The sequence below is a fragment of the Rattus norvegicus genome, chromosome 9 (assembly GCF_036323735.1).
Source record: "Rattus norvegicus strain BN/NHsdMcwi chromosome 9, GRCr8, whole genome shotgun sequence".
NCBI lineage: Eukaryota > Metazoa > Chordata > Mammalia > Rodentia > Muridae > Rattus > Rattus norvegicus.
The window spans coordinates 115,488,287-115,510,162 of NC_086027.1; the positions used below are offsets into that span (position 1 = coordinate 115,488,287).

Sequence of the window (21,876 nt, forward strand, 5' to 3'; positions counted from 1 at the left end):
TTTGCAGATTCAAGACCGATGGTCTGGGTTCAGATGCTCAGGACCCACATGCAAGCTGCAAATGTCTGTAATCCCAGCATGCCATCGCTAGGAGATGGGAGGCAGAAGAGAACCTCAGGAAGCTGATACGCTACCTAGTGTGGCATAGAGAGAAGAATTTGAGAGATCAAGTCTCTAACAAGGTGGAAGTTGAGGGCTAAAGCCTGAGATTTTTCTCTGACCTCTACGTGTTCAACATGCGTGCCCGTGTGTGTGTGTGTGTGTGTGTGTGTGTGTGTGTGTGTGCATGCATACATCAACATACATGCAGAAGGAGAGAGATGGGGGTGTAGAGAGAGAGAGAGAGAGAGAGAGAGAGAGAGAGAATAGGATAATTTACCAGCATTTATTCTGGAACTGGTCTTATGGCTAAGTTTATATGAATCTGTAGGATGGAAATATTGTGAATGCAATTTCAGTCCAGAATGATTAAAACATGGATCGAATAACTTCAGGATCTGTTCCTTTGTCTACAAACCCAGGACTGAGTGTGTGGTTTTCAGAGTACTTTGGATTATGACCACATATACATGGTGAGATGTTTGGGAGATGAAGCTCAAGTGTAAATGTAGTCTGAATCCATGTTTTATATACACCTTGTACACATAGTCTGGAGGGGTCAGTAGTGACCTGTGCTTTAGAAAGTGGACTCTGTGCCACCTGGTCAGTTATGGAATTTTCCATTTTTGCCATCAAATTTTAAAAGCTTCCAGTTTGGAGCTTTTCAAGTTTCTCTTCAATCCTGCCTGAAGTGTTTGCTTATTTGTATCGTAAGACACTTCAAGGTTCTCCTACGAAAGAAACATTTACATAACTAGTTCTTAAATGCAGCTCGAAAAATGATACTGTGAGTTTTGTCTGCTCTTTATCAGAGTCCACAAAAGGGAAGCACATCGGGGAGTGTTTGTTTTCTGATCAACAAAGGTAGAAAAGAGTCCAGGAAACGAAGCGGGAACCTAGTTAGACGGACGCACAGTCTGCGGTGCTCCCTCTCTTCTGGCCTCCATGGCTGGGAACGTTCAGCTGTCTCCTTTGCCCTTTTTATTACCCACAGATAACAAGTGGAGACTCCTGGAATCAGTAAAGGAAGCTTAGAGAAAGTTAATCCAGCACTCATCAGGGACATTGGTAAAACAAAAGCATTTCTATTGTTAAATTATTTTGCAGGAAAAAATATAAAATTTAAGCTTTACTTACATTTCAAGTGTTATTCCCTTTCCCAGTTTCCTGTCCATAAACCCCCTCCCTCCTCCTCCTCCCCCATATGGGTATTCCCCCCATCCATCCACTTTACTGCCCCCTATATTCCCCTGCACTGGGGGTCCAACCTTGGTAGGAGCAAGGGCTTCCCCTTCCCCTGGTGCCCCAACAAGGCTATTCTCTGCTACATATGCAGTTGGAGCCCTGGGTCAGTCCGTATATAGTCTTTCGGTAGTGGTTTAGTCCCTGGAAGCTCTGGTTGGTTGGCATTGTTGTTCTTATTGGGTTGCAAGCTCTTTCAACTCTTTCAATCCTTCCTCTAATTCCCCCCAAGGGGGTCCTGTTCTCAGTTCAGTGGTTTGCTGCTAGCATTGACCTCTGTATTGGACATGTTCTGGATGTGTCTCTCAGAAGAGATCCCTTTCAGCATGCATTTTTTAGCTTTATCAATCTTATCTAGTTTTGGTGGCTGTATACATATGGGCCACATGTGGGGAAGGCTCTGAATGGCTGTTCCTTAGTCACTGCTCTAAACTTTGTTTCCATATCCCCTCCTATGGATATTTCCCCCCTTTTAAGAAGGAGTGGGAGCATCTGCATTTTGGTCATCCCTCTTCTTGAATTTCCTGTAGTCTGTGGATTGCATCTTGGGTAATTTGAGCTTTTGGGCTAATATCCACTTATCAATGAGTGCATACCAAGTGTGTTTTTCTGTGATTCGGTTACCTCACTCAGGATGATATTTTCTAGTTCACTCCATTTACCTATGAATTTCATGAAGTCATTGTTTTTGATAGCTGAGTAATATTCCATTGTGTAGATGTACCACATTTTTTAATCCATTCCTCTGTTGAAGGGCATCTGGGTTCTTTCTAACTTCTGGCTATTATAAATAAGGCTGCTATGAACATAGTGGAGCATGTGTCTTTGTTGTATGTTGGAGCATTTTTTGGTATATGTCCTGGAGAGGTATAGCTGGGTCCTCAGGTCCAATTTTCTGAGGAACCTTCAGACTGATTTCCAGAGTGGTTGTACCAGTTTGCAATCCCACCAACAATGGAGAAGTGTTCTTCTTTCTCCACATCCTTGCCTGCATCTGTTGTCACCTGAGTTTTTTATCTTAGACATTCTGACTGGTGTGAGGTGGAATCTCAGGGTTGGTTTGATATATATTTCCCTGATGATTAAGGATGTTGAACATTTCTTTGGGTGTTTTGGGCCATTTGATAATCCTCAGCTGAGAATGTTTTGTTTAGCTTTGTACCCCATTTTTTAATAGGGTTATTTGCCTCACTGGAGTCTAACTTCTTGAGTTCTTTGTATATTTTGGGTATTAGCCTCTATCAGATGTACGATTGGTAAAGATCTTATCCCAATCTGTTGGTTGCCGTTTTGTCCTAACCATAGTGTCCTTTTGCCTTACAGAAGTTTTTCAGTTTTATGAGGTCCCATTTGTCGATTCTTGATCTTAGAGCATTAGCCATTGGTGTTTTGTTCAGGAAATTTTCCCCAGGGCCCATGTGTTTGAGACTCTTCCCCACTTTGTCTTCTATTAGTTTGAGTGTATCTGGTTTGATGTGGAGGTCCTTGATCCACTTGGACTTAAGCTTTGTACAGGGTGATAAGCATGGATCAATTTGCATTCTTCTACATGCTGACCTCCAGTTGAACCAGCACCATTTGTTGAAAATGCTATCTTTTTTCCATTGGATGGTTTTAGGTCCCTTGTCAAAGATCACGGGATCATAGGTGTGTGGGGTACTATTCTTAAAAGCAATCTCTTTCTCATTTCCTTGTGGCTGTGGGGCACCTTGAATTCAAGCGAGGAAAACCTGTTGCCCCACTTGCTAAGTGGGGAATCATGGGCCCCACAAGCCTGGGGTTGTGTCCCTAGGAGCAGGCAGGGGTGTATAAGGGCTTGGGGTTGTATTTGCATTGTTAACATTGTTTTGGATGAAAACGTGATACTCTGAACATGGAGACATTTTTATAGCAGGCCATAAAAAGGAGGCTTGCAATCTGCAGCAGACTTCAGACATTACAGTGCACCAGAGGGAAATGAAAGTGTGCCTTTCTCCTTCCCTTCCATTTCTCAAGCCCTTTCTCCCCAGAGAGCCATCCCTGAGGTGGTTAGACACCTACAGGGCAGAGAAGTTTAAAGCAGGCATTCATTCCAGTTGGGAACTATACCCAAGGGTGGGGGACAGGCAGGTAGAGAGGAGGACAGGGATTGGAGAGGGAGGATTGAGAGCCACAGAGAGAGTGAGCTGCCTTTCTGTGTACCCAGAAGGGCAGCCACTCAGAGTAACAGTTTGGATAGTGCCCTTCAAGCAAAGCTCCATTTAAAATTCTCTGTGGCTTAGATTCATTCCAGATTCACTAAGCCCTCATTTGCAAATGTTATTTGTGCTATATTGTTGAGTCCCCTGTTTCCTGCATCAGGAGTTAAGGGAACATTAGTTATTACTTGAGATATTTTCCTGGACTAAATATTTTTGGCTTATGTTTCTAAGAAACTATTAGCCTTGCATACATCACCCTTCTTCTTCCTCCTCCTTCTTCCTCCCCCTTCTCCGGGTTTTCTTGCTTAGGTGCTATTTCTTCCGTATCTGGATTTGGTTGCTAACCGGTGTGCCTCCTTTGCAATCTGTTGATTGCGCTGTTGGTGAAGCATTGCTATGGATGGTCTATGTACTCCAAGAGGACAGAAGGCTGAGAACCGTGGGCAAAGACTTTGGAATAATAAAATACTCGTGGTACTGTGAGCCAAGTGTGGCTCTGAGGCTATCACACGTGCTAACTCGTCTGTCCGACTAGAAGAGTATTCAGGATTGATCTCTGGCCATTGTTGTAGAAACCATGGTCTTTAATCATAATGTGATGCTAGTCTATTAAATTTATTAGTAGAATAAAGTCTGCCACTGACCAGCCTTTCAATCACTCACCGTGGGTGAACATCAACTTTCTCATCTGAAAAGTGGGAATAAACAAGGGTGTTTACTTCAAGGCACACTCAGGGTCAGTGACACCATCAACCTGGTGGGACATCTGCTCGTCCTAGACTTTGATGCAAAGCAAATGTTTCTAAGGGCTGTGTGCCCTGGATCAGATTTTTGTCCCCTTCCTCCTTCCCTCTTCCCTCTTCCTCTCCCTGTCTGCCTCTCCTCTTTCCCCTCCTTCCCTTGTGTTCTTCTTGCTCTTCAGAAATGTGCTTACAGCTTACAGTCTAGAGCTGACATATATTGGATGTCAGTGAATGCCACATGAACAAAGAAATGAAGGAAAGCATGAATGAATGAGTGGATGAATGAATGAATACATGAATGAGTGGGTGAATGAGTGGGTGAATGAATGAGTGAATGAGTGAGTAAATGAATAAATGAGTGAGTGAATGAATGAGTGAATGAATGAATGAATACGTGAATGAGTGAGTGAATGAATGAGTGAATAAGTGAATGAGTGAATGAATAAGTGAATGAGTGAATGAATGAGTGAATAAGTGAATGAGTGAATGAATAAGTGAATGAGTGAATGAATGAGTGAATAAGTGAATGAGTGAATGAATGAATAAGTGAATGAGTGAATGAATGAGTGAATAAGTGAATGAGTGAATGAATAATTGAATGAGTGAATGAATGCGTGAATAAGTGAATGAGTGAATGAATGAATAAGTGAATGAGTGAATGAATGAGTGAATAAGTGAATGAGTGAATGAATGAGTGAATAAGTGAATAAATGAGTGAGTGAATGAATGAGTGAATGAGTGAATGAATGAGTGAATGAGTGAATGAATAAGTGAATGAGTGAATGAATGAATAAGTGAACAAATGAATAATTGAATGAGTGAATGAATGAGTGAATAAGTGAATAAATGAGTGAGTGAATGAATGAGTGAATAAGTGAATGAGTGAATAAGTGAATAAGTGAATGAGTGAATGAATGAGTGAACAAATGAATAATTGAATGAGTGAATGAATGAGTAAGTGATGTGTGAATGAGTAAATGAGTGAGTAAATGATGAATGAGTGAATGAGTAAGTGAATGAATGAATGAATGAGTACCACAAGTGGTTTTCTTGGAAGGTGATTTGCATCAGTCTTTTCCGTGCCATAGCTAATTTTTTTCCTTCAGCAAACTGACTGCAAGTGATCTGGGTGGGACTACTGCATCCCAGGATAGGGGATGGCCATTGCTCTGTTCCTTTCTTAGAGACGGACACATCTACCACTGAAAAGCAAAGTATACCTGGACTAGAAACTTGTACCTTGGCCACAAAGCAGGTGAGCTGACAGCCTACCATGCTCAAGGCACAGAGGGAATACCCAAGGTCTGTCTGTCCAAGCCTGGATGCTCTAACACCGAGAAGTGCTATTTAGCTCCACGTTCTAAACCAGCTGCTTAGAACATTTTTAAAATGATTCCAATCATGTCTATGAAATTGACATGAAGGACATTTCTAAATTTTGCTGCATTCGGCTACTATAAGCATCCTGTAAAGTCATCACTACTGCCTTATATTCTTGGATAGTAATTTTCAAAAATTGAAATGAGACAGCTATTGTAATAATTGCTTGAATTTACACCGAATCGCTATCCTTTTGGATTTTCATGGTTCCAAAATAGTGACAACATGTTTAAATTACCAGGTTTTATTGGGCTTAATTGGATAAGCAGACAGCTTTTACTGAGCACACCCAGTGGTTAAACATTAGCCAGAAACTAACACCAACAAGTGCAGCTCAAGGATTCCAGATCCAAACCAATAACATCTTGGGTCTCCTAATTTGGGACAAACACCTCTCTCCTTTTTCTCCCCAGTCCCTGGTGTTTGCTACTGCCATTTCACTGCCATTCTGGGGGAATTTGTGACCTCATCATTCTGCCCTAAGATCTGTGCAAGATCCAGTTGCCATGCATTCTTGAGGTCAGTCTTTGCTGGGAGTGTTTAGAACTTGATCTGGTACCAGATGGGCATAAGGGGGATATGACCTAGAGACAGATCATGAGGAATCAGGTCACCTGTGCACAGTCCATGAGTAAGTATAGGTGCATGTATGCTGCAGTACATGCACATGCATGTACAGATAAGAAGACAGCCTCTCGGGGTTGGTCTTCATTCTCCATAATATGGGACACTTTCCATTTGCAGTTCCTGACTGAACGGACCTGGCCTGTGGGCACCAACAGATTCTCCCGCTTCTGCCTCCTTCTAGGAGTCTCACGGTTGTGCGGCAAGCACTTTACCTGCTGAGCCATCTTCCTACACCTCTACTTCCTCTTTTGGTGCCAGAGTCTTACTGTGCAAGTCTTTATGTGGTTTGAGTATCAGAGTAACTGTGGCCTCAAAAATGAAACTGGTAGTGTTCCCTTTATTTCTATTTTATGGAGTAATTTGAGGAGTGTGAATGTTAACTCTTCTTTAGAGGTCTGATTGGGAGACATTTAACTGTCTGCTTCTCTTTCACTAGGGGTAAATAGGTCTATTTAAATTGTTTATCTGATTTTAATTTAACTTTGACAGGTAGCAGCCATTGATAATGCTGTCCCTTTCTTTCAGATCTTCCAATGTGGCACAGTACAGGATCTTAAAGTATGTCCCTATTCTCAGTGTTTGTTATGCCCTACCTTTTGTTTCTTTATGATCCCTCTTTCTGTCTGTTAATTTGTATATTCTCTGTGTGCTGTTCAGTTAGTTTGGATAAGGGTTTATCAACTATTGATTTTGTTAAAGAAAAAAAACTTTTTGTTTCATTGATTCTTTGTATTGTTTTCCTTGTCCTATTTTCATTGAGTTCTAGACAGTCTTCAATTCTTTTATTTCTGTCTTGACTCATTTTTCATTCAGTATAGAGTTGTTTACTTCCCGTAAGTTTGTAAGCATTCTGTTGTTTCTGTTGTTGGAATCTAGCTTTAATCCAGGGTGGTCTGATAGGATGCAGGGGTTGTTTCAATTTGTATCTGCTGAGACTCCCTTTGTATCCAGGTATGTGGCCCTTTTGGTAAAAATTCCATGAGGTGCTGAGAAGGAGGAATATTCTTTTCTGTTCTAGTGAAACATTCTATAAAAATCTCTCAGGTCCATTTGTTTTTTAATGGCTGTTAGCTCCAGTATTTCTCTGTTTAGTTTTTGTCTGGATGGCCTATTCATTGATAAGAATGAAGGATTAGAGACTCCTACTGTTAGTGTGTGATAGTCAATATGTGATTTAAGCTGTAATAGTGTTTCTTCTACAAAGGTGGATACCCTTGCATTTGGGGCATAGATGCTAAGAACTGAAATGTCATCTTGGTGGACTTTTCCTTTGATGAATATGTGATATCCTTTCATATCTGTTAATTTGTTTTGATTTGAAGTCTAATTTTTTAGATATTGAAATGACTATACCAGATTGCTTCATGGGCCCATTTGTTGGGAACATCTTTTTCCACCCATTTACCCTGAGGTGATATCTACTCTTGATGTTGAGGTGTGTTTCCTGGATGCAGCAGAAGTATGAATCCTGTTTTTGCATCCATTCTGTTAGTCTGGGTCTTTTTTTATTGGGGAATTGAGAATACTGATATTTGAGAGATATCCATGGCCAATGATTATTGATCCCTCTTATGTTGGTATTTGGTGGTAGTGGTGTGTGTGTGTGTGTGTGTGTGTGTGTGTGTGTGTGTTTTCTTTTCCCTTGATACTGGTCTGTGATTATTTACTCAGGGTTTTCATGGATGTAGTTAGCATTCTTAGATTGGAATTTTCCTTCTACTACCTTCTATAGCCTGGACTTATAGATAAATATTGTTTACATTTAGCTCTACCATAGAATATCTTATTTCCATGACCTATGGTGAATGAACATTTTGCTTAGTGTGATCTGGGCTGGCAACTGTGGTTTCTCAGAGTCTGTGGTACATTTGTCCAGGCCATCCTAATGTTTAGAGTCTTCTTGAGAAAGTCAGGTGTAATTCTAATAGATCTGCCTTTATATGTTACTTGGTCTTTTGTCATTTCAGCTTTTAATATATTTTCTTTTTTCTGTATGTTTACTGTTTTGATTATTACATGGCAAGGGGACTTTCTTTCCTCCTCCAATCTATGTGGTGTTCTGTGTGCTTCTTGTAACTCTATAGGCATCTTAGATTAGGAATTTTTTTGGTATGATTTTGTTAAAAATATTTTGGGGCCTTTAACCTGGGATTATCTTCCTTCTTCTATTCCTGCTATTCTTTTCTTTAATTATTCCTATTATTCTTCTTATGTTTTATTTTTTTATTGTGTCCAAATTTCCTGGATGTTCTGTGACAGACATTTTTCAATTTAAAAAATTTCTTTTGCCTCTCTTACATTCAGTTGGTGAAGTAGTTCCTGTTGCTGGTGAACTACTTGTCTCAAAGACTCAACAAAACAAGAGAATTCCAAATTAATTTCCCTTATGAACATCGATAAAAGAATTCTCAATAAAATACTTACTTGCAATTGGAATCCAAGAACACATCAAAAAGACTATCCACTGTGATCAAATTGGCTTTATCACAGAGGTGCAAGGATGGTTCAACATGTAATAATCAATAAGTGTAATTCACAGTATAAGCAGACTGAAATAAAGAAAACAACCATATGATCATCTCATTAGAAACAGAAGAGGCTTTTGATGAAATTTACTACCCTTTCATGATAAAAGTCCTAGAGAGATTAGGGATACAAGGGACATACCTTAACACAATAAAGGCAATTTATAGCAAGCCCATAGCCCACAGCAAGTTAAATGGAAAGAAATTCCAAACAATTCCACTAACACCAAGGACAAGTCAAGGTTGTCTGCTCTCTCCCTATCTATTCAATATAGTACTTGAAGTCTTAGCTAGAGCAATAAGACCACTGAAAGAGATCAAGGGGCAGGGGATACAAATTGTAAAGGAAGAAGTCAAAGAACCTTTATTTTATTTGCAGATGATATGATAATATAGATAAGTGACCTGAAAAATTCTACCAGGAAACTCCTACAGCTGATAAGCAGTTTCAGCAAAGAATCAGATACAAGATTAACCTTTAAAAAATCAGTAGCTCTCTTATATACAAATGATAAATGGACTGAGAAATAAATCAGGGAAAGAACATCCTTCACCATAGCCTCAAAAAAATATAAAATGTCTTGGAATAACTCTAACCAAGCAAGTGAAAAACTTGTGTGATAAAAACTTCAAGTCCTTGAAGAAAGAACTTGAAGAAAATGTCAGAAGATGGAAAGATCTCCTGTCTTACAGATTGGTAGGATTAACATAGTAAAAATGGCCACCTTACCAAAAGCAACCTACAGATTCAATGTATTTCCCATCAAAATTCCAAAACTGACTTTCCACAGAAATTGAAAAGACCACTTTCAGTTCCACAGAGTGTTCAGCATCCTTAGCCAAAAAGTAACGCAAATCTGAACTACTTTGAGATTTCATCCTAGACCAGTCAGAATGGTCAAGGCCAATAAAACAAATGACAGCTCATGCAGTGAGAATAGGGAGGAAGGGGGATAGTCATTCATTGCTGGTGGGAGTGCAAATTATACAGTCGCTGTGGAAATCAGGGTGGCAGCTCCTCAGGAAGGTGAGAGTAGATCTACCTCAAGATCCAGCTATACTACTGTTGGACACCTACCCAAAGCACTCCGCATCCTACTACACAGACACTTAATTAACTGTTCTATTCTTGATACCTAAATATTGGAACTAGACCAGATATCTATCAACAGATGGATGGATAATAAAAATAGAGTACATATGGACAATGGAATATTATTCACCTTTTAAATGAAATCATGAAATTCACGGGAAATGGGTGGATCTAGGAAAAAATCACAGTGAGTGAGGTAACCCAGACCCCACAAAAGCAAACAGGGTATATATATCTTATATATGGATGTTAGTTTAAGTCTTGTATAACCATGCTACAATCTATACAACACAGTGTTTGGGTATAAAGAAAGTGACTAGGAGGGAGGAAGGATGTCCTAAGGAAGGGGAAATATATTTTGTAATGGAGAAGGAAGCTTATATGAAGAGTGGTTGAGAGGAGATATTACCATGAGGGAATATGGAGGCCGACAATTAACTTAAAGGGCATTTGATGAGTCATGTGGAAAACTATGAAAATAGAAGCTTCCTAAAACACCTACATATAGGAAAGAGCTCACATCCATGAAATGAAAGAAATGTAGTCACCACATAATATGATAGACAAAGCTACAACTAGACATCTTTTGCCACCAAGTGAAACTTCCAGTGCCAGAAATGGATTACATGTTATTGAGTGGTTGGCCAAAGGGGGCCCATGGAAACCCCCAAACAGCTGAGGCATTTGTGAAGGCTAGGACTGCTCTCCATAAACTGATGGTAGGGCTCCATTGCTGAACATAACACCTACTCATTGAAAACCTCTAGCGAGTGCCTCACTAGAGCTTTCTCACTAGAGCCTTCTCACTAGAGCCTTCTCACTAGAGCCTTCTCACTAGAGCCTTCTCACTAGAGCCTTCTCACTAGAGCTTTCTCACTAGAGCCTTCTCACTAGAGCTTTCTCACTAGAGCCTTCTCACTAGAGCTTTCACCTGTGCTGACTGGGGTTCATGGAACTGGCACTCTGTATACTACTGGGAGAGACAGCTGAACACCAACCCAGCTGTAAACCTTTCTGCACACAACAGTTGCCTGCCTGCATACTATGAGGGTGCAGTAGTGGCACAAACAATAGAGCAACCAACCACTCCACAAGATAGAAGCCATGTCTGCCTGCTCCAGGGGTCAAGAGTAATCTGAGACCAGATAGGTCACGTGCCTAGGGGGAAACAGAATACTATTATTCCCCTAAACGAACTTAGCAATAAGATGAGACTTGAGAACATCAACTATAGCTGTCAATCACTGCCTCGCTCGGCCATCATTGGAGAAGCTTTCTTTTGCATTAGATGGGAACAAATACAGGACCCACAACTGGGTAATGTTCCGAGAGTGAGAGCAGTTGGAACACTTGGTCGTAAACTGGGATTTCAGATATCTTTATCAAATTCCTCCCTCGGGGCTCAGAGGGTGATGTGGAAGTGATGGTGAGGTTATAAGAGCCAGAGATGATGGATGACACCAAGGACATAGGATCTTCTAGACACAACACACCAGGACTGATGCACCTAAGAACTCCTAGACCGTGGCAGCGTGCTCAGGGCCTGCACAGATTTTAGCTAGAAAGGAAAATGTAGCTTTCTCCATTGGAGTCTCACTCAGTGTATCAACTACCTTTAAGTGTCAGCTCTGCAGCCAGCAGCAGATGGCTAACACAAAACGAGCTCAAGGGTATGTATGTAAGACTTTTGTCTTATGTAATCTTGGTTGTTTTAAAATCTTACTGGTCTTTGTTGTATGTTATGGTTTCCAATTTTGTGTTTTCATGAGTTTGTTTTTGTGTCTGTGCTTCTGGTATTTCTCCTCTTCTCTTTCTTTCTAGATTTTTTTTTTAAATTTACATGTTTCTCTTCTAAAGAGAGAGAGAGAAAGACATTGAGTTTGATGAGTGGGGAGATGAAGGACATCTGGGAGGAGAGAGATAGGGAACGGAAATCAATCAGAATATATTATAGTTAAAATTATTTTCAGCTTAAAAAGAAAAAATGTTCGTGCATAGGAATCAGCTTCAAACATAACAAGTTCCTGGCAATCCCTGCTTATTTATTTTTCAGTGTGGAAATGAGTTTATCCAGAAAATGGAATATTATTCAGTGATAGAAGTCAGCTCTTAACCCACAAATCAGGAGATAGGTTAAATGCTTATTTTTAGGGGAAAAATCCAACCTTTATCAAATATTTATAAAAATAAATATTTATTTGTTTGTTTATGGCACTGGACTTTAAACACGTTAAACAATAACTCTACTTAATTCCGCCCTCTTCACCATAAGATGCAGGAAATCTGCGAGGAAGTCAAAGAGGTGTGGTTACCTAGCTGAGGAGGCATGTAAGAATTTCAGTCCTAAAAATGCCGTGGAGGCAATTATAAAGTGATACATGTCCATGATAAGGTTTATGTTGCTTCAGCCTTAGGGGTCCAGAACACAAAGAGTGAACCATATGTAAGCCATGGACTGTGGTAGTCATGGCATGACCATGGGGTTCACAGATGGTGCCTCACGCACCACCTTCAGAGAAAGTTGCTCATGGGAGCAGCTGTGCACATGTGGAGGTGAGGCAGGTTCATGGATGTTCATGCAGATGCCCCTGCCTCTCAAGCAGCTCTTCATAGTTTTGCTATGGACCCACAAGTGCTCTCAGAAATGACACTTACACAGTCAATACAGCCATGATGTAGATGCAGGAACCTTCTGAAGCTAAAAGCACGGCTACCATATGATCCTGCTATCCCACTTTGGATATCTATACAAAGAGAAGATCAGCAAATTAAAATAAAAGGTGCCAGCATTAGCATAGCGATCCTCTGGCATCATCCAGGTGCCCAACAACAGATGAATGGATAAAGAAATTGTGATATTATGTGTATATGGTGGAATGTATTCAATTGTAAGGGAGAAGAAAAATGCTATTTCCAACAAAAGAGGTGGAGCTGGAGAACATGGTGCTTCATGAAATAAGTCAAGCTCAGAGAGGGAACAGTCACATGTTCTTCATACATGAAAGATAAAAAAGAAAGGAAGGAAGAAAGAAAAGGGAAGGAAGGAAGAAAGATAGGAAGAAAGGAAGGAAGGAAAGAAAGACAGGAAGAAAGAAAGAAAAGAATAAAGAAAGGAAGGAAGAAAGAAAAGGAAGGAAGGAAGGAAGAAACAAAGTCAATAAAACGTAGAGCATAATTACTAAGTTGGGGTATAGTGTGAGTGGACAAAGGGAGATTGGATTTAAAGACTGCATACCTACTACATGCCTGCATTAAAAACACACTGAAATGTATAATTACTACAAGCTAATGAAAATTAAAATTAGATTAACTGAACCATAATTAGTGGCTCCATTTTACTATTGTTGATTCACATCGTCAGGGTGTAGATCTATGCTAAGTTTCAAAGTCAACTTGAAGAAGTGGGCATGATGCTGTGTTCTTTTAATCCTAGACAGAGGCATGCAGATTTGTTTTACATATTAAGTTCCAGGACAGCCATCTACACAGTGAGACCTTGTCTGAAAGAAAGAAAGTGGAGAGGGAGGAAGGCAGAAAGAAAGGAAGTCTTGTTTAGATTGAAGTAATATCTTAGGAAATTAGGAAGAAAGCCTCTGAAGGTCTGAGGCCGTCCCCTGGAAAAAAAAACTCGTCACTGTACTGCTGTGCAGTGGGACCAAACCCCTACAAAAGAAAAAGTCTCTCTAGCCAGAGCTGTAGAGTGGGAGGGAGCTCACAGAATGAAGTCTCTCAGACACACACGATGCCAAAACCTCTGCCTGTGATAAACCACATAGAAGGAAGTAAAATATGGACAAACCACAGATACTCTTAGCCAACGCACGCAGATTATGCCAGAGCTGTGATGGAATGTGTGTATAGTGAATGAGTCTGGAAAGCAGCAGATGCAGCCTCCAGGGCAAGAAGAGACGAGCTGACTGGCAAGTTGAGACCTCCACGAGTCGAGTCTGGATGTAGCTGCCTTAGTGTTCGCACTGCTGTGATGAGACACCATGGCCACCGGAAGGGAGTCAGGGCAGGAACTCAAGACGAGAACCTGGAGGTGGGAGGTGATACAACGGTCATGGAGGGTGCTGTTCTTTGGGTTGCTCCTCATGGTTCGCTCAGCCAGCTTTCTTATACAACCAGCTGAGGGGTGGCACCTTGCATAGAAAGCCATGGTCCTTGTGCATCGATCATTAATCAATATGTCCAACAGGCTTGCCCACAGTCCAATCTGGTGAGTGCATTTTCTCATCTGAGGTTTCCTCTTCCCAAATGACTGAATCCTGTGTGAAGTTGGCAAAAAAACAAAAACAAAAACAAACAAACAAACAAAAAACCCAAGAGACCTAGCCAATGGCAAGGACTTTTAAAGTCGCCCTGTCCTTCAAGCATTGCCCCCTGCACACATTAAATAATAGTTAAATAAAACGTGGCTGGTATCTGTTCTTGCTGCTTAGTGAGTGTGAGCTCTCTCTACCAGAGACTCCTCAAGTGACTGTCGAAGCTCTCAGCAAGCATGTCTGCCCTCCCGCCACAGCCCTGTTTGACATTTTGTGCTCTATGTTTCCTGAGGTGATATTTTTATTCTGTTTTTAAAACCGGATTCTTTTTTCCCCCGCTTCATCCTCTTCTTGCCAATTATTCCCATCCTTTAAATGGTCTTTGAGATGTTGGAGAAACGGCTCACTGGTAAAGCACTTGCTTAACGTGCATGAGGCCCTATGTTCAACCCCCAGTAGAGGAAAAGGAATATTTCAGAGCATAGCATTATAAATCGTGTGTTTTCCAAAGATACTTGCTGGGAGCTTTAGATTCAAAATAGACAACCTCCATTGATTCATACATACTCACACACATATAGACACACACTCTCAGGCAGGCAGGCAGGCAGGCAGACAGACAGACAGACAGACAGACACACACACACACACACACACACACACACACACACACACACAAGGGGCTAGGTTATCTCTCTTAAGCTTACATAGTAAATAGCAGGCCTTAGGCCTTGTTGGTAGAGACCACATGTGTTTTACTATTGTTGTTGTTGTTAATTGTAAGATGTTGCTTACCGTAGAATAGGGCTAGTCTTATTGCCTTTATGTTGTTTTGTGGTAAGTTTTACTCTGTGATTTGGGCTAGCTTGGAACTCATTCTGTATCCTAGGCTGGCCTCAGATCTGGCCAATCCTCATGCCCTACTCTCCCAAGTGCTGGCATTCCAGGACTCCTAGTCCTTACAGGCATCACTTCCTCCTGAAGAATCCTGAAGGTTCTAAGTAATGACTCTTTTGGCTTTGCCCATTGGTGGAGGGAAAGAATCCATCCACCTGGAAATTTTAGCATTTGCAAAGTAATAGCCAAGTGTGTAACACATCAATTCTGAGTTTAGTTCCTCTTGGAAGAAACGAACACCCTTGAACCCCAAACACAGGGCATTTGAGGAAGCAGGAGGCACCTTCCCCTGGGGCACCTGTGCTCACTGCTCTTGTGTTTTTAAGATTCTTAAAGACTCTTGTATTTTTAAGTTTCTAGGTTCTCAGGACAAGAAAAAGAAAATAAAGTTTGCAAAATGGCAGTCTACTGACTGAATCAGACCTTTGACTATATTGTGTAAATCTTTCTTTGAAGGGCCAAAGATACTTTAGTTAGTGGCCAGCATTTTCAAATGAAGACATTTCACCCAAAATATTGGATTTCTGTATCTTGAAGAGGTAGAAATGACAGCACTGGGGTCTCGATGCTTCTGGTGATGTTCGACAGGATGTTTGGGAACTCCTTCCTTTCTGCAAGCGGGCAAGGAGGGCTGGGCTCCCTGGTAAATCCTAGGGTAGTCGTTCCTTTTCTTCCACTACGGTCTTCTCTTGGGACTGTTGCTTCACCTAGTTAAACACATCCCCAAGTCACCATGTGTCCCAGGGGACATAACCAAGAACTCGGGGGGAATAGAAGGCACCCTCCCTCAGGTCTGACTCAGACATTCAACCTCCGAGGACTGAAATGGGTAAAAGACACCAGGGTCCAAGAAGGAGTTCCAGCCCACCCTGTCAGCACACCTCCACGCTTTGACCTAGGGACTCAGTGGTGCATTATTCCAGGGATGCCTACCCCAGATTAACACAGAGGGCAACAAGTTCCCGACAGTTGAAATAATTGCTAATAGGCAGGCACATCGACACCACTAAAAGAGAAAGGAATTGAAACTGGGGACCTTAGTACTCAACGGCCAGGCAACCCCTGCTGTCTCCAGTTCCAGCTCCCTGCTGAATTAGAGAGAGGACGCTGCAAAGTATTTAGGAAATCTTTTATACAAAATGGCTCCATGCAGCTGTGTTTTCCATGCCCAAGTGGAGAGGAACACATTACCGAGAAAGCCTTCTGTGTGGGGACTGTCACTGTGCCTCTGGGTTTCTCTGTAACAGGAACCCGAAGAAGGAGGTAGGGAGGCTGTGATCCTGAGAATGAGTTCTGCTTCAGGGTAGTGCCCAAGACCCAGTAGGATGCACAATTCAAAAACTCTTGGTTGCTTTCATGGTTTAATGCTGTGGAGGTGACAGGAATTTAAAGTCTGCATTTGCATTTGCATTATCAACCTTCAACCAGTGATAACTCTAAACGCACCCCTTTTCTCTTTTCCTATAAAGATTTACAGTATCTTCTCAAGGGTTCCGTCATTTCTTGAGATAATTAGAAGCAATGAACGAAATGGCGTAATAACTAGCTCATTTTAGATTTAGATTTTTTCCCCCTACTTGTTACGATGCCATTTGCCATCTAGCAATTCAATATACACTATTTAGCATTCATATTTTCTGGGTACTGGCCCCAGATAAGAAAGTTGGTTCCTAAATGACTCCAACTGAGACAGAGTTTGGGGCCACAGAGTGGCTGAGTGCCTTGTGGGTGGTGTCTGGCTATGCCCGTAGCTCAGTGTCAGGGGTTAAAGGGAAGCCTTCCATTTCAAGTTCTTGCTTTCATCCCACCTCTCAAGAGTAAGACCATTACCACAATTAAAGCCAAATCTGAAGCAAGCTTTAATTAAATCCTGACCTCACTGATGAACTCTCTGGCCAGGTCCCTCTCTGAGTTTCCAGAAAAAGTCCTGAGTCATGGTTTCCAGAGGCTTAAAAAATGTGGCAAACCCCACAGTTCACCACATTTCCTGTCAGGACCAATCAGGGGTAAGCAAACCTATAACATATTTCCTGCCTAAGTACCTCCCACCCACATGTGATCAAGCATGGCCGGTGCAGTTGCGCCAGACAGACTTGTTTAGAGGAATGAAAGCGTGTGGCTTGTTATTTCCCATAAACAGTCTCCAGCATTTTAGGGGTATCTGTCCTTGGGCAAGGGCTTACAGGTCCGGCATATTTTGATTCATGGATCACTTAGACACAGTAATTAAAACTTAAAACATAACTTTGCCTCTCACACTAGAAGCCGCTCACTTTAAAATGCGCTCTAGGCTTTGCCGCGCAGCTGTTTCTTCTGGGCTGGCGATGATCAGTGCCGCCTTCTACCAGCCTAGTTAGGGTCACTTCCAGAAGACCTGGGTTCGGGCATAGAAACACTCCTTCCCAGAGGATGCAGGGCGGCTCCAGGCTCACAGCGCTCTAAAAGCTCCCGAGGCCCCTCCCCCTCCCTAGGGCTGGAAAACTCTTCCTTACTGTAGAATTAGCTACACGAAGGATGCTGAGGTGCTAAGGTTTTCCATGAGTCATTTCTGCTGTGGGTGGAACTCTTTAGTGTACAGTAACCTTAGGCTGCCTGGAACACTCACCGACTCGGATGGAATCTTCCCCTTGGTCTGCTGGGAGCCTCGATGTCTGGCATGACTAGAGGCTTGTTCACATCTCCTCAGGTAATGTCACATAACACGCTCCTTTGAATGAAATCGAACAATGAGAAAGAAAAAAAGACACGCAACAAAAGCTTAATAAAGGAGTAATAACCAAAGCCAAAGAAAGCTTTTTGTGTAAGATTAGTGTAATGGATGGACAAAGATCGCTACCTGAAATCAAATTTGGTCCTGACTTTGTAGCACTGTGACCTAAGGAGACATGGCAAGCCACATTTGTCCTTCGAGACACTGAATCTTGGCTCAAATTCTAATACATTTGAATCTGGAGAATCAAGTGGGCATCACAGGAAAACGCTACAGTTTCCTTAAGTAGGGTCTTGTCAAAACCCAAAACGAGCACGTGAGCAAACTTTCCCAAGGAATGTGATATATGTAACGGCAACTTGGTGATCATCGTGGTTAGGTGAAGGAATACCAGATGTATGTGTTACCACTAGCTTTTCCCAAGATGAACCTGCTAGTATTCACGGCACTTCCACAGTATCCCAAGAAGCATGAGCCCTATAAAGAGCTGTTCATCAGAATGCAGCATCTCCCACTTTTATGTAATTGGAGGAAGCTTCTTGCTGTAATTACAAGGCTCAGCGAAGTACAGGTTATGTTGCTTGTTAGAAAGCGCTAGTAGAGACCCGAGTAGCAACTCACCGGGAATGACACAAAGTCCTGTAATCTAAACAGTTACCATATATTTTATTTGGAAAACAGCTATAGCAGCAGCAGCAGCAGCAGCAATGACAACAACAACAAAAACCAAAAAACAAAAACCAAATCTCCCTAGAGACTAACAGCTTGCCGATGGCTCCATGCGATGGCTCCATGGCGATGGCTCCATGGCGACTGTACTGAGTCTGACAGCACAGACCAGGAAGCACAGTGGATGGAAAAGAGGCATCACTATCAGGAAACATGGCAGGTAGGGAAGAGGCAGCACAAACCTTTAGTTAAAGGGCTCAAGGGCGTGTTGAAAGTCTTTCCAGATTTCTCAGAGTTCCAGCTGCTCTATCCTGTGTTCTTAAGCATAAGCGACAGAAAACTGGACATCCGTTTATTGAACCCTCCTTGTGAACTAGGTGTTGAGCCCTTCACAGTGTTCCCCAGAGTGTTTTTTAGCTCCTCTATATTGTCAACACTTTTGCAGAGATGAGGAATCTGAACTCTTGTTCAGAAAAGACAGTAGCCACAATGAGGAAATAGAGGTATCAAGGTTTAGTAAGAAATTACAAGTTTGGGGTCACCGGGTAGAAAGCAGAAGTATGGCTGCTTTTTTTTTTTTAAAACCACATCTGATTTCCGAGGCCACACTCTTAAACAGCTACCTTATATTGCCTTTCCACTAAAACAGTGCAAGCGATGAGACTCAACCGTGGAAGGAGACGGGCCCGTTAAATTTCTTGGTCCCCATCACAAAATATTAAGAGGGTTGAAACCTTTCTGCTATGGAGTTTGCAGATATAATTAGGCTGAACGAAACCATAAAGGTATATTTGAAAAATAGAGACCTGAGCTAAGGTGGTTTGAGCTGAGGCAGGAGAGTAAAGCAGAGTAAGATTCAGGACAGCCTTGCATGGAGGCTGCAAAATTAAACCATGAGAAACTACAGCTGGCTGGAGCACCTCCGTGATGGCTTGTTTGCAAAGAATATGCTCGATGGATTCACGCCCACACCGCTTGCTTGCTTCCTTCTGTAAAGCATCCCATGTGAGCAATCTATTGATCATCTGGATCAGCAGTTCTTGATTCTCAACTTGTCTCGACCCCTTTGGCAGTTGAATGACCCTTTCATGGTGTTGCCTAAGATCATCAGGAAATCAGAAATACATTATGATGCAAAGCAATAGCAAAACTACACTTGTGAAGTAGTAATCAAATTAATGTCATGGCTGGAAGTTGGTACAACCTAAGGAATTATCAAAGGGTTGGCAGCCTTAGGAAGGTTGAGAACATTCTGGTTCTAAATCCATCACTGGACTATTGTTCTGAACCAAGTACCGTCTTCTCCTTCCCTCACTGACTACCAATTTTCATAATTAGTCTTGTCCTGGTGCCTTTTTCTCTCTCTGTGTGAGATGTGTGTGTCTGAGGAATGGAGTTTGGTACATGGCTCATATTGCTATCAAAGGACAATATTAGGCCTTGGACCCTGCCTCCCAATCCCTTGAAACAGAGTTTCTTGTTTGTTATTCTGCATGCCAGGCTAGCTGGCCTTGAGCTTCCAGGGATTGTCCTGACTCTGCTGCTCATAGTGGTAAAGGAACACTGGAAATATTGTCATATGCTGCCGTGCCTGGCTTTATGTGGTGCTTGGAGTTTGAACTCAGGGTGTCCTACACAAGTGTGCAAGGACACTACCTACAGAGCCTGCTCCATAGCCCCACTCAGTAGGAAAATTACACGCTTAGTCCTTTTAGGCCTGTCTCTGTTCAACAACACTGAGACAGTTGAGGCAAAGGATCTCCTACCCTCAGACCTGCCCTGGACTTAGACTAGAAAGAACAAGTTAAGTCATGGCTTGTGGTTGTAATCATGAAAGTCCTTTTATATGAATTCGTTATAAAGGACCACATAGCTGATGGAGAAGTGAGAACGACTCAGATAACCTCACTGAGTCAAGTACATATAAGTTCAAATATGTACCGGCTTCCAAACAGAAACTGGAAATGTCTTGTGGTGTGAGTTTTGTGTCTTGCTGAAACACTAAGTCATGTTTAACAAAGGAGGTTATGCGCGTTCAGACTGCTCTCGGTAGCGTGGCTTTGCCACACCCTTCCGGTTAGCACATCCCGTGGACCTTCCAGGACCTCATCCCCTCACACTGCCATGTCCTCGTGTTTAAACTTGAAATACAGTCATTTTGTCAGCCATCCTTACATTTCCTCTAAGACTCTACAAGTTTTTTTCGCAAATCCATGCAGGTCTCCAATTTAATTGCACTTCTTCTCACTAAATTGCTATCAGTAAAACATCCATGGAAGCTGTCTACTATCCAAGGACGCCCTCTCTGTGTGTTCTCTGATTAGAGTCTACCTCAGAACTGGCCCCAATGTATTCTTGAGTCTTACTATCTCTTGGAGTCCCAGGGCGGGGCTACCTGAAAATGAGCTACTTCCTGTTTCCGACTATGCTGTGACACTGTTTCCTGTTTCAGAAGCGCTCGCTCCTTTGCGCCTGTTGAGGTTTCCCTGTGTCCCTGCAACAGCTCTCTTGCTTCCCATACGCCTAAAGCTCTGGTCTCATTTTCTCTTCTGATTATTTATGCTGATGAATATAACTGCTTCTGCAAGAATTCCAGGAAACAGTGGTTGCATGTTTTAGAGACCTTCTGGACACAACCTAACAAACCCAGTTTTATTTCATCGAACTGTCTCTACAGGTGGTGTCACATACATATGTATGGTTGACAGTATACATTTTAATACAAAGAACAGTTTTTAAACAAACTGAGTTAGTTACAGTCTTAGGTCTGATTTTTATATTTTGCCCCTAAACCAGTGTGTATAAGAATGGGGCAGTGTAGTTTGGCAGTGAAGATTGTTGAGAAGTGCCAGAAAACATTGCTCTCCTACCGTCAGGATTGAGTCATGTGAGGCAGGAAGATTCTGTGCTGGGCAGATCTCATAGTGAAAGTTCTGCAGACCTTGGAAGCCAGGGCTGAGCTCGGTGCCAGTGTTCTAACCCACAGTGCACTCAAGGATGAGGAATGATGGAAGTGGAAGGCAGAGAACGAATCCCAGTGTTCATTGCTCAACAGTCTGGCTTCTCTCTGAGCCACAGCTGGCGATTCTGTCCGAAGGGAATCAGCCAAAGTGAGCTCTACAGACTTTGCATCAATGGGGAGAAGGAGATCACTCACGTTATGGACAAGTCTCCCCAACAACATTTGCATGAGGAAAACTAAGCCAAGAGGGTCCAGTTGCTCTGTGTGTCTGGAATGTAAATACAGTATTCTGGGGAACTTCCTGGAGCCAGCTCCTCCAGGGATCTAGGCAAGGAAGAGTCTGGTGCTAGAGTAGCTGGGGGCTCTCATACTACCTGTATGGATGCAGTCAAGCTCCTGCCTCAGCTTGTGTGCCGGTTTGAAGAAGAATGCCCCAATCGACTCATATATTTGAATGCTCAAGTCTTCAGTAAGTGACACTAGA

The 21,876-nt window shown here is 42.1% G+C and overlaps 1 long non-coding RNA gene across 1 annotated transcript; it reads right to left on the minus strand.

Annotated features, from left to right (window-relative positions):
* Window positions 1-15,482: 15,482 nt before the first annotated feature.
* On the minus strand, window positions 15,483-17,896 carry LOC134480307 (uncharacterized). The gene is made up of 3 exons (XR_010054672.1): window positions 17,657-17,896; window positions 16,243-16,418; window positions 15,483-15,758 (listed from the first exon to the last, which is right to left on the minus strand). It is a non-coding gene; the product is annotated as an uncharacterized LOC134480307 (long non-coding RNA).
* Window positions 17,897-21,876: the final 3,980 nt, after the last annotated feature.